This window comes from Papio anubis, chromosome 5 (genome assembly GCF_008728515.1).
Source record: "Papio anubis isolate 15944 chromosome 5, Panubis1.0, whole genome shotgun sequence".
Classification (NCBI taxonomy): Eukaryota; Metazoa; Chordata; class Mammalia; order Primates; family Cercopithecidae; genus Papio; species Papio anubis.
Genome location: NC_044980.1, coordinates 123,634,897 through 123,648,063, shown reverse-complemented (window position 1 = coordinate 123,648,063; position 13,167 = coordinate 123,634,897). Strand labels below are relative to the sequence as shown.

The 13,167-nt window shown below is 36.5% G+C and overlaps 1 long non-coding RNA gene across 2 annotated transcripts in view; it reads left to right on the top strand.

Moving 5' to 3' along the window:
- The first annotated feature begins 1,234 nt into the window (after positions 1-1,234).
- Positions 1,235-13,167, top strand: part of LOC116274957 — a 152,837-nt gene continuing 140,904 nt past the window's right edge. The window contains exons 1-2 of one of the 2 annotated variants that reach the window (XR_004183823.1): positions 1,235-3,960; positions 5,413-5,510. This is a non-coding gene — a long non-coding RNA (uncharacterized LOC116274957). Of the gene's footprint in view, positions 5,511-13,167 lie in introns of both variants that reach the window. The other variant, XR_004183822.1, reaches the window with a different exon arrangement.

Sequence of the window (13,167 nt, the reverse complement as noted above, 5' to 3'; positions counted from 1 at the left end):
TTTGGTGTAGTGTCCTTCCTGTTTGATAGTTGTCCTTCTGGTCAGGACCCTCAGCTGTGCTCAGGTCTGTTGGAGGTGTAGCAGGAGTCCTCCAGGCCTGTTTGCCTGGGTGTGTCAGCAGCAGAGGCTGCAGAATAGAATATTTCTGAACATGAGTGTACCTGTCTGATTCTTGCTTTGGAGGCTTCCTCTCAGGGGTGGCACTCCGCCTGTGGTGATGTGTGGGGTGTCAGACTGCCCCTAGTGGGGGGATGTCTCCCAGTTAGGCTACTCAGGGGTCAGGGACCCACTTCAGCCAGGCAGTCTGTCCCTTCTCAGATCTCAGCCTGAGTGTTAGGAGATCCTGCTCTCTTCAAAGCTGTCCAGACAGAGTGGTTTGCGTCTGCAGAGGTTTCTGCTGCTTTGGCTTCTGTTGTTGTTTACTGTGCCCTGTCCCCAGAGGTGGAGTCTACAGAGACAGGCAGGTTTCCTTGAGCTGCTGTGAGCTCCCACCCAGTTCGAGCTTCCCAGCGGCTGTTCACCCAAGCCTCAGCGTGGCGAGCCCCTCCCCAGCCTCGCTGCTGCCTTGCGGTAGATCACAGACTGCTGTGCTAGCGGCTGAGGGAGGCTCCGTGGGCATGGGACCCTCCTGGCCAGGTGTGGGATATAATCTCCTTGTGTACCTGCTTGCTTAAAAGCTTGATATTGGGGAGTGGGAGTTACCGATTTTTCCAGGCGTTGTGTGTCTCAGTTCCCTTGGCTAGGAAAGGGATTCCCCTTTCCTGTGTTTCCAAGGTGGCGATGCCTGCGCCCTGCTTCAGCTCTTGCTGGAGTGGGGCTGCAGCGGCTGACCAGCACCGGGTGTCGGCACTCCCTAGTGAGATGAGCAATTACCTCAGTTGAAAATGCAGAAATCACAGGTCTTCTGTGTGGCTTTCGCTGGGGAGTTGGAGACTGGAGCTGTTCCTATTCGGCCATCTTGCTCCGCCCCCCAATTGTATATATTTATGAAGTACAAAGTGATGTTATGATTTAAGAATAAAATGTGAAATACAGATAATTACATTAAGCTAATTAATATATCCATGGCTTCAAATACTTATTTTTTTGTGAGGAAAACATTTTAAATTTACTCTCAGTAATTTTAAAATATGCAATTCACTATTATTAACCATATTAACCATGTTGCACAAAAGAATTAAAAAAATACCTTATTACTTTCGTGTCCCAGTTTTTGTACCCTTTGGCGCATTCCCACCACCCAGCTTTCATTACCACAACTCTCTGCTTCGGAGTTCAACTGTTTTAGATGTCACACGTAAGTAAAAATATTAGGTATTTGTCTTTCTGTTCCTGGCTTATTTCATTTAGCAGCCTGTTCTTCAGTTTCATCCATGTTGTTACAAATGACAGAATTTCCCTCTTTTTTTTTTTAAGGCTGAATAGTATTCCATTGGAAAGCAGGTGACATTTTTGAGAGGTTTAGCTATGAATGGTGGCACAGAAATAGGGTAGTAAGCCAGTCTTAAGAACAGAGCATTGCCATCACTTTTGAAGCCCTTCATCCCCTCCAGATGCAGCAACTACACTTAATTCTTGTTAATCATTACTTGTCTTTTTAGCTTTACCATAAACTCTTAAAATGCAAAAAAAAAAAAAAAAAAGAGAAAAGAATAAAGTTAAAAAGTAACATCAGTGTTTTCTGTTTATTTTAGTTTAATATAAAAGGTACTAAAGCATGTTTGTGTCCTGATTGAAATGATATATAGAAGAGATTAATCATACAGGAGAGAGATGGATGACTGACATTGTATGGGCATTAAAGAAAGTATGAGGGAATTTAATTCAGAGCAGAAGTGGAGTGACTGGCCTTGGACAGATGTATGGTCATATCTTTTGTTGAACAGAATAGAAGATGGGAATATGGGTATTAATGCAGGAAGGTTTTTAAATTTGGGGGTGGAAAAATGATGAAATTTATTTCTGATGACTTCTGTTTCCTCTGTGAGATTTGAGGGAAAGTAATCTAGTTGCTTCTTTTGTGAGGCTTGAGATAATAAAGGTATTAGAAACCTTTTCATTGTTGTTAAGGATTCAAAACATCTGCCCTGTTGTACTTGATGTACTTAAATTATTATATTATATTCCAGGATTCTTTTTCTAGAAAATAATTAATGAAACTATAAATCAAGGCTAAATGCCTACTGATACATTACTGTTTGAGTTAATGCCTACTAGTATATCTATTTTACAGATTAAAAATCCTGAACCCTACAGACATTAAATAATTTGCTCAATATGACATAGGTGGGAAGTGAGGGAATTGGATTGCAGTCTAACCTGACTGATTTTAGAATCTGTACTATTAATCACTACACCATATTGCCTCTGCTCATTATAACATTTAAATTACACACATACATACATAATGAAAGGATAATAACATGGACTTTTTTCTCATTACTGTCCTTGTTTTTGTTTCAAAAGTTCCTCTACCACACCCACCATTTTTAAAAAGATTCTTGATAAAATAAATACCTCGTTTCTACATTACTGAAGTCAAGAGGAGTGGAAATAAAACTATACATTCTCACCTTAGCATTTTCTATACTATCAAGAATTTTTATTTTAAATCTTTAACAATCAAACAGTGATGACGGAGCTTGAAACTTGACAGCATTGTCTTCCTCCCAATCTAATGTTAACATTTGCTTTTATGAGCATGTTATTTTCTACATGACATTTTCCTTTAACATTTTTAATAAGATAGAAAAAGAATTCAGAGATTTGACAGAGTATCTATATAAAGCAGGGAAGAACAAAAATATGCTGTGTAGGCACTGAGTTAATGAAGAATTATATTTAAAATAATCGTAAAAGATGTTGTAATAATGTAGGTATGCTTTTCCTCAGTGTAGTTTAGTTCTCTTATGTTTCTTTGTGTAGGAGTACTGTCTGCAATTTGAGTGCAAAAGTTTAACACTTCATTTATTAAAGAAAACTTAATACTTCCAATGGTATCTTTGTACCCATTATTAGTGTTCAATAAATCAATAAAGTGACCATAGTTAACATTAAGCTATTGAGCATTTCAAAATAGCTAGAAGAGAATAATGCAAATGTTTCCAGCATAAAGAAAAATTAAATTTTTAAGGTGATAGGTATCCCAATACCCTGATTTGATCTTTTCACATTATATGATGGTATCAAATTATTACATGTACCCCCAAAATATGTACATTTATTATATATCAATAAAAAGTAAATAAAAATAATTACAAGAGTGGAAAGCAGATCCTTAGCTAGAGAGGAGAAATGTAATAAAATGGAAGAAAAGATTGACATGGAGGGATACAAAAGAAAACATTAACGTGGGAGGGATACAACATTTTCTGTGGTTCCTGAATTTTATAACATATTGATCATTTATTACAAAATTCTGTGAAGGAACTATTTCATTGAGAAGAAAATGAAATATCAAAAATATGTATAATTTGTTTTGGGATAAACAGTATATCAATAATGTATAGCATCTAAAATTCATGTCTCTTTTTTTCTGACATTCTTCTTGCTTACCTCAAGTCAAGAAGTGCTGGCTGTGTAGAGTTACTGTTGAATAAAATTAATGCTTAAAATTCATAGCTATATTTGGAAAAAATTTAAAGATAATAATTAAAATGCAAATGCAACCGGAAGAATTTAACTATGAATTAAGTTCATTCTGAGACTTCAATGATACCCTGACATATTACCTGACTGTAGGATCAGCTTTTGTTGAGGAGAGGAGAAAGTGAATATCCACACACAATTGGAGGAAACGACACAAGATGGAATGTTTGGCTACAGGCCAGAATGACAACTTTGCTTACTTGATTTTTCCTCTTTACAGAATGGCCCTGTGTGAGAGATATGTTACCCTAAACACCAAGACTCAATATATATGACTTAAGAAAAAAAAAGATCCTTAAGCCCTATCTGAAGGTAATGCTTCCTGATTTTTGCAACAAGTAATTATTTTTCTTTCAATGGAGAGAACCAGACTTTGATCACATAATTTCACTTTATAATATGGATAGTTTTAGGACAAACTAATTAAAGCTTATATTACTTGTATTTTCAAAAAGCCCTCATGTAGTGCAGTATATGATTAATTAGCTCTTGTAATTTGGTAAAATGAGAGTTGTATTGGCTCTCCAATAAGAATGAAAAAAGAGAGAGGGATGAATTATTGTAGCATATCTAGAACAATATACGAATCTTTATTTTATTGCTTTTGGCCTCCCTGAGGTGTCAGGTGTGGCAGACATGTGTATGCTTTCCTTTAAGTTCATGACCATGGAAATTCCTTCTTCAAAGAAATGTTGAAAAATGCTTCATTTTTGCCTTCTAAAGAATGGATGTCAGAAAAATTGGTGGACTACATTTTTAGCTACTTCACTTCTATCCCTTACCAATATTCTTGATCCTACAACTTGCTGCTTGAAGTTGGATGCCTCTTTTGAGAGTTAACATTTTATGCAAGGTCCTAGTTAACAGAAAGAAGGAGTTCCTTCTCAATGGAAGTGAAGTAATTTTCCTGAATCAATAATACATATTTCAACTGATGGTCATTTAGATTGTGAAAGTTGATAACCCAGAAACTAGGAAATGCTTCAAAAATGTGACATAGCCTAAGAGAATTATAAATATTATCTAGTAACTTTTGCATGTTCTAGAAGTATGGTTTGACTCCTGCATCTTGCAGACAAATACTAGTATTAGAAAAAAAGGATTTTTTTTTCTTTTTGCCTGATGCTCTTTAATATTACAAAATTATTTCAATTTAAACATTTCAGCTATTTTTTTCATAGCAGTCCAGTGAGATAAACATAAATTGGCATTATCACAGATCAAATTCTTTTGAAATTCACTGCTTTGAGGTAAATCACCTGAAGGAGCTGGTAAGAATTAGATGGCAGTTCCAGAGCATCACACGTTTGATATACTCCCCATGGCCTCAGTTCATATACTTTCTCCTCTATGATTTATTGAGGAATAAGTTATGAGTAAGCTGAAGAGCAAACTAGCAGTACTGGAAATGAAAGGGCCAAGGAAAAAATGATACATTTTAGAACGTGAGCCTTGGGAGGAAATGGGTTGATTAAATTTCATCTTCTACCCCAGGACCCTGCCTCTGCTTCTTTGATAATTGAAATTGTGTGGAGAGAGAGAGAGAGAGAGAGAGAGACAGATATTGAGAGAGATTGAGAGATTGAGAGAGAGAGGGAGATTGGGAGATTGAGAGATTGAGAGAGAGAAAGAGAGAGAGAAAGAGAGAGAGAGAGACCCACATGGTAAAAGTTCAGACTAGCATCTGTGATTTTAAGTATTAATTTAAAACAGCTGTAAAAATATTCAAATATTCACTTTAGGTAATATATTGGCTTTTTCCAGAAAAGAATGCTTTGTCTTCCTGTGCCTGGGGAGATGATATTCAAGCTGGCACACTGACAATCAATGTAAATTCATTAAACAAAACAGGAAGTAAACAGGTATCTTTAAGTTTGTATCTCCCATTCATAAGTACTTTCAATCATACCTGGTTATCAAATAGTTTTGATGTTGCAAATCAATAAAACAAAAAACAGAATAGAATGAAATCCTCAAAGAAATAATCAGATTTTCCACCAGAGTATTTTGTTCTCTGAAATTATTCTGACTGCCTGCCTTTCCAAGATATCTACAACTTCACTTAGCTAGTGCCATGTTTTATACATATTCATTTGCTGCTCTTATCTTGATTACCAAAATGAACATGTATCGTGTAGAAAAAAGGAAGAAATACACAAAAACACAGGGAAAAATTAAAAACAATTCATGCTCTTTTCACTCAGATATGATCAACTTTTGATATTTTACAGAGTATTCTTTTATTTTTTTTCCTGTGGTTATTTTTTCCAAATCGCAATGCAATGCAAATACCTTTGTGTTTTCATTTTCATGACTACATACACAGAAACTCACCTAAAATAAAAATAGTTTGATTTTTTTTTCATTTTGCATAGAATGATATTATGTGTATATTTCTGTGACAGTGGTATATCATATTATTTCAAATAACTTATCATTCTTTTTATAGTCTGTAGTGACTGTTAGAAGCCTACTTAATATCCAGTAATCTCTTCTTTCTAAGAGAATCCCAATTTTATTGAAAGCAGTAATGTGCCCAGATGAAACAAACAAAATAAACAAGTTTATGTGTCCTTTGCATAAAAGCCATTTTGTTGACAGCTGTTGGGATACCTTGGTTCTTGTCTTCTTTGGTTTAAGAGAATTTAAACAAGAGACACACAGCAAAGGAGATACAGCATAGAGTAATTTATTGCAAAATAAAAAGAATATTTGGAAGTTAGGTGCAGAATAGACACTACACCCTGAGAGAGAGAGAGGATTCAGGGCGTGCTGTTCGTAAGGATGAGACAGCAAAGACTGGCACCTGGGCGACTCCTTTTGTGGGAGTCTTACATGATTATTCATAAGGAAGTGGAAAGAAGTGTTACTAGTAAGCATGTTTTGGGTGGTCTTCTGGGTGCACATGTGCAGTAGCTGTACATGTTTGTTCATACGTTGCATGTCTCATTAGCATCTTAAATATCCACCCAGGGGTGTATTTTTTACTATTAAAATGAGTAAAGGGTCAGTTTGAGGACAGATAAAATCAAAGTGCGCATGCCTCTCTATGGGGAAAATCTCCTACTGAAGATAGCTTTGCTTGAATATGCAATTACAATGCACATGTTGAAGCTTGTTGTTGACTGTATGGTCATGATGGTTGCTGCATCCCGAGAATATGATCACTTACTTGACTACCTATCCTGTCTCAATTTGACGTAATTCTAGCCATTTGTTTAAGCCCCTGCTTACTTAAAATTGTTACAATGGAATGCAACTGTTGTTATGTATGTAATAGTTAATAAATATGGATGCACCATATTTTAATGTTATATTGTAATAGATAATAAATATGGATGCACTATAAATTATTTAAGAATTCAATAAGTAAATAAAATTTATAATATTTTCAATTTTTCACTATTAAAACAATGACACAATAGGCATATTTGTGTGTATCTATGCCAGTCAACTTTTGTACATATTTTTCATTTCTTTGCTATTTTGCACTTCTTTTTTGATAATAATTTTGTTTAATCTTCCATCTCACTAATTCATATTTTATCTGGGTCTCTTCTTATTTCCAGCTTGTGATTTTGTGTGTGTTTTAAAATTTCAGCATTTATTATGAACATATATGTATGTGTGTGCATCTACATACATTAAATATTTTAGATATATAAATAAACTCTGAATATATATTAAAAATTATGTATTATATATACATATATATTATGTTTAATCTCTAAGCCCCAAAATAATTTATTTCAGAGAAGCATATTTCTTATATAATGGATAAGAAAGTCTCTCTCTGAGGATGTTAATTATATTTATTTAAAGTGTTTTTCTGTTTTTCTCTACTATGTCTATTTAAGAGATTATGATACTATTTTTATTGTAGTTTAGGTTTAGCAGTTCTCACTCCTGCAACCCCCACTAGGCTTTTGAGTTTTGTTCTGAATATCTGGAAATTCTTGGGAAATTTTAGATTGTAATTTGATAGGCAGAGAGTATTTGTTTGGTTTATATGGGGATCTCTAAAGGCTTTGCAGTGAATGTAGGTTCTGACTACTGTAGCCTCATCACGGCTACAGATATATAGTTGGAGTACCTGGGGAAAACATCCCTTATGGGTTGCATATCTTCAGGATATTGGCTCCTTGAAGCTTCTTTGCAGGGTGGACCTGAAAGAGCAGCAAAGTATGTCAGGTACAGTCAGGCATTGATCTTTTCATTTATTTTTAGATTCAATTTTTATGTTTTGCCTGGTGCAGTGGCTCATGCCTCTAATCCAAGCACTTCAGGAGGCTGAGGCAGGAGGATTACTTGAGCCCAGGAGTTTGAGACCAGCTTGAGCAACATGGTGAGACTCCATCTCTACCAAAAACAAAAAATAAAATAATAAAAAAATTAGCCAGGCATGGTGGTGTGTGCCTAGTGCCAGCTACTTGGGAGGTTGAGGTGGGAGGACTGCTTCAGCCTAGGAGGTCAAGGCTGCAATGAGCCATGTTCGTGCCACTGCACTCCAGCCTGGGTGACAGTGTGAGACTCTGTCTCAAAAAGAAAAAAGTTATATATATTTTGCATTTACATTTAGAAATGAACTTGGCCTTAGGATTTCCTTTCTTATAATTTCCTTTATGGTGGCCTTGTAAAATAAGTTGGGATTTTTTTTTTTTTGTATTTTTCTATTACCTCAAAAATTGTTTTAAAAATCGGCATTATTTGTACCTTAAACATTTTTTAGAACTGGTTGGTAGGGTCATCTGATCTTGGTTATATATTAGTTCATTCTTACGCTGCTATGAAGAAATACCCAAGACTGGGTAATTTATAGAGAAAAGGGGTTTAATTGACTCATAGTTTTGCATGACTGGGGGGCCTCAGGAAACATACAATCATGGTGGAAGGCACCTATACACAGGGCAGCAGAAGAGAGAATGAGAGCCAACAGGGGAAATGCCAGACCCTTATAAAATCATCAGACTTCATGAGACTTACTCATTATCATGAGAACAGCATGAGGGAAACTGCCCCCAAGGTCCAATTACCTCAACCTGGTCCTGCCCTTGACACATGGAAATCATTACAATTCAAGGTGAGATTTGGTTGGGGACACAGAACCAAACCATATCATTCCATCCTTGGCCCCTCCCAAATCTCATGTCCTCACATTTCAAAACACAATCATGCCGTTCCAACAATCCCCAAAGTCTTAATTCATTTCAGCATTAACCAAAAAGTCCACGTCCGAAGTCTCATCTGAGACAAGACAAGTACCTTTCATGTATGAGCCTGTAAAATCAAAAGCAAGTTAGTTACTTCCTAGATACAATGGGTGTACAGGCATTAGGTAAATATGCCCATTCCAAATGGGAGAAAGTAGCCCAAACAAAGGGGCTACAAGCCCCATGCAAGTCTGAAATCCAATAGGGCAGTCAGTAAAACTTAAAGTTGCAAAATGATCTCCTTTGATTCCATGTCTCACATCCAGGTCACACTGATGCAAGAGGTAGGCTCCCACAACCTTGGGCAGCTCTGTCGCTGTGGCTTTGTAGGGTACAGCCCCACTCCTGGCTGTTTTCACAGGTTGGTGTTGAGTGCCTGTGGCTTTTCCAGGTGCATGGTGCAAGCTGTTGATGGATGTACCATTCTGGGGTCTGGAGGATGGTGACCCTCTTCTCACAGCCCCTCTAGGTAGTGCCCCAGTGGGGACTCTTTGTGGGAGCTCCAACCCCACATTTCCCTTCTGCACTGCTGTAGCAGAGGTTCTCCATGAGGGTTCCACTGCTGTGGCAAACATCTGCCTAGACATCCAGGAATTTCCATACATCCTCTGAAATCTAGGCAGAGGTTCCCAAGCCTCAATTCTTAACTTCTATGCACCCATAGAAGACCACATGAAAGCTGCCAAGACTTGGGGCTTGCGTTCTCTGAAGCAATGGCCCAAGCTGTACCTTGGCCCCTTTTAGCCATGGCTGGAGTTGAAGCACATGGAACACAGGGCACTATGTCCTGAGGCTGCGTAGAGCAGGGGGCCCTGGATCTGGCCCACAAAACCATCTTCCCTCCTGGGCCTCCTGGCTTGTGATGGGAGGGGCTGCTGTGAAGGTCTCTGACATGCCCTGGAGACATACATTTTCCTTATTGTCTTGGTGATGAACATTTTGCTCCTTGTTAGTTATACAAATTTCTGCAGCCAGCTTGAATTTCTCCCTAGAAAATGGGTTTTTCTTTTCTATTGCATCATCAGGCTGCAAATTTTCAAATGTTTATGCCCTGCTTCCTCTTGAATGCTTTGTGCTTTGTCACTTAGAAATTTCTTCTGTCAGATTACCCTAAATCTTCTTTCTTGAGTTCAAAGTTCCACAGTTCTCTAGGGCAGGGACAAAATGCCACCAGTCTCTTTGCTAAAGCCTAGCAAGAGAGACCTTTGCTCCAATTCCCAACAAGTTCCTCATCTGCATCTGAGACCACCTCAGCCTGGACTTCATTGTCCCTATCACTGAGAATGTAATGAATTAAATCAATACTGGGCAAAGTGTGTCTATGGTAGTAACAGAAGCAGGTAAGGCTACTGTGTACCTAATAGTCAGATGATATCTTTATGATAATGGTGAACTTTTGAAAGTTATTTGAAAATGTCCTTTCTAAAGAAATTTCCATGAATCTAAAAATAGTAAGGCTAAGAAATGCTTTTGTTTATATACACAAGAGCAGAATTAGATGTGATCATAATAAGTAAATGTGGTGTTAAAATGGCAGTCTTGTTCCTTTATAGGAAAAGGCATTGGAACAGCCATTTTAAATGTGTCTTTTACTGAAATGTTGCCAAAAATTCTTCTATCCAAGTACACGTCCTTTTGCAAATGATAAAGCAATTAATTACTCTTCCCTACCATATCTGCTAAGTTAAATGTCACATTGATTGAGAGATTTTGAATTGTTTTATGCAGCTTTCTCAATCAGATCATATGTGGTTTTTATAAAATGGCATATTCTTTTTGACATTATACTTACCTATTAGAAAAGTCATAAAAGTGGAAAAAACTGATGAGGTTTGAGGCTTTTAGTTCATTGTATCTTTGTGGAGTCTTGACCCATATTCTCATGGAGCTAGAGGATAATTAATGTTTCCTGTGATTTATGATATCCACCGCTAGGAAGCTACAAGAAATTATTCTTCCCTGCTACCACTCTCTGTTCTCTGTCTGCAGATATGTTGAAAGAAATGTAGCTTTTGCTCATAAATTTCATCATTTGAGATTGTTATTTCAGTTGAGTATTATCAGAAAGCATTTCTAATAATTAACTCTTGTTGCATACCTGTAATCAGAAAGGGATCTTCTTCACTGCACTGCTGTGCTGCGGGATATTAAGCTGGCAAGCATGAAAATAGCTTTGTGAACAGCTGGGCTCATCACAGTGAATCTGGAGATCAAAGCTGCCAAAAATGGAGGGCACTTATATTCACCAACCCAAAAGAGAAGGTTTTGGCCTTGAGAGAACACTGCTGAGCATAGGAACAACAGATTAATGGGAAAACTGTTGATAAAGCAGTAACTATCATCCTCGAACTATTTAATCCACTGGAACAATTTTATGATGTCTTAGTACTTAATCATTTTAAATGATTCAGACCTGTTGAATAGAGGTAAGATTATCTGCCTCTTATAAACTCATATAAAATATTTTACACAAAGTGAACCAAATTATATGCAACATAGGACTATGTGATTAAAATGCACTTCAGTGCTCACCCTTACATACCATTCAGAGACATTCTAGGAGAGCAAAGTGTAATATTCAGGTGCCCTTGAAAGAATGAACAATGAACACGTTGTCATTAGGAAAATTTAGCCACCCGTGAGATAACTTTCAAAATATTATCAATAATGGATATTGCTGTCAGAATTATCTTCCTAAAATATATTAGACTATTTTTACTATCCTATATTCTGTGTTCAGTTGCTTAAAAAATTAAATTCAAAAGTGTTTGGCATTCAAAGCAGTTTATGCTAGCACCTCAGGTTACCTCTTCAGCATATTCTCCCACTACTCCACTGTGTGTATTCTGACCTAGTATTCTGTCATATTTTCTATTTCCTAATAATGTTAGATAATCCTAAATTTCCTTATATGGCTATGCTGATCTCTTAGCCTAAAATGCTTTCTCTATTTTTTTTACAGTTAAAAAAAAAAAAAAAAAATTGAAGGCATTGCTCAAATGCAACATTCTCTTTTAAACTTTCCTGGATTCTCACAATTAGAATATATATATTTTTTGTTCCAGGCTTTTATAATGCTTATATTTCCATTTTTAATGCTTGTATTTCCATTTTGACTTGCATTGTGGGTAGTTTTTACTGTTTCTCCCAAATATTTGAGTCTCTGTGGGTAGGGCCTATGAGTAATTCAACTTGTGTTCCCCAGACTTTAGCAATTATCAGAATTTATTTACTGGTCATTGATATGGTTTGGCTGTGTCCCCAACCAAATCTCATTTTGAGTTGTAACTCCCACAATTCCCATATGTCATGGGAGGAACCCAGTGGGAAGTGATTGAATTATGGGGGCAGATTTTCCTGCGCTGTTCTCATGATAGTGAATGAGTCTTATGAGATCTGATGGTTTTAAAAATGGGAGTTTCTATGCACAAGCTCTTTTTGCCTGCTGCCATCCATGTAAGATGTGACTTGCTCCTTCTTGCCTTCTGCCATGATTGTGAGGCTTCTTCAGTGATGTGTAGCTGTGAGTTCTCCATTAAGCCTAATTCCTTTGTAAATTGCCTAGTCTCAGGTAGGTCTTTATCAGCAGCATGAGAACAGACTAATACAGTCATTCTTTGCAAGATGCTATTTGCTTTGGATACAAATATGAAAAGACATGGTCCCTTGCATGTGTTATATGCTTATGAAATACATATTGAATTCACTGATTAACAAGAGAAAGATCTCAGTTCTCCACCTCTGATAATGAGTTGCTATTGTTTTAAACAGTGTATGGTTCTAGAAAATCTAATAAACAGAATGAAGGAAGATATTTTAAAATACTGGCAGTTCTTGTGAAGAAAATCAGTGAGGTTGAGATATGTCAAGATAGAAGAACATTAACTCCCTAATTTTGAACTTTACTATAGCTACTTTGTGTCATGATTTAACAAAGAGAATTATCTTATTTTGTCTGAGTCTTAAAGGACACAGCTTTGAAGCCTTTTCTATGGATGGTTGGATACTATCAGTTTCACATGTAATATGTAGGCACATTTATAGAGCTTTGAATTTGTGGAGTCTTTTAAAAAACTGATTATGATCAATATTCACATTCTTCCAAAAGCTCAAGAGCCCTTCATTGAAAAGCTTCCTAATATATAAAAGATATAAATTTGAATACTAAATATAGCTGAGAAGCTAGTTTGGGAATATGATATAGAAAGCCTTGATTCCCTAACTAAAAATTTTGAATTTTTAATTAGCAGTAACAAAACATTCAAAGTTCTAAGTAGTTGAATGACTTAATGTCCATTGTGTACGAGGC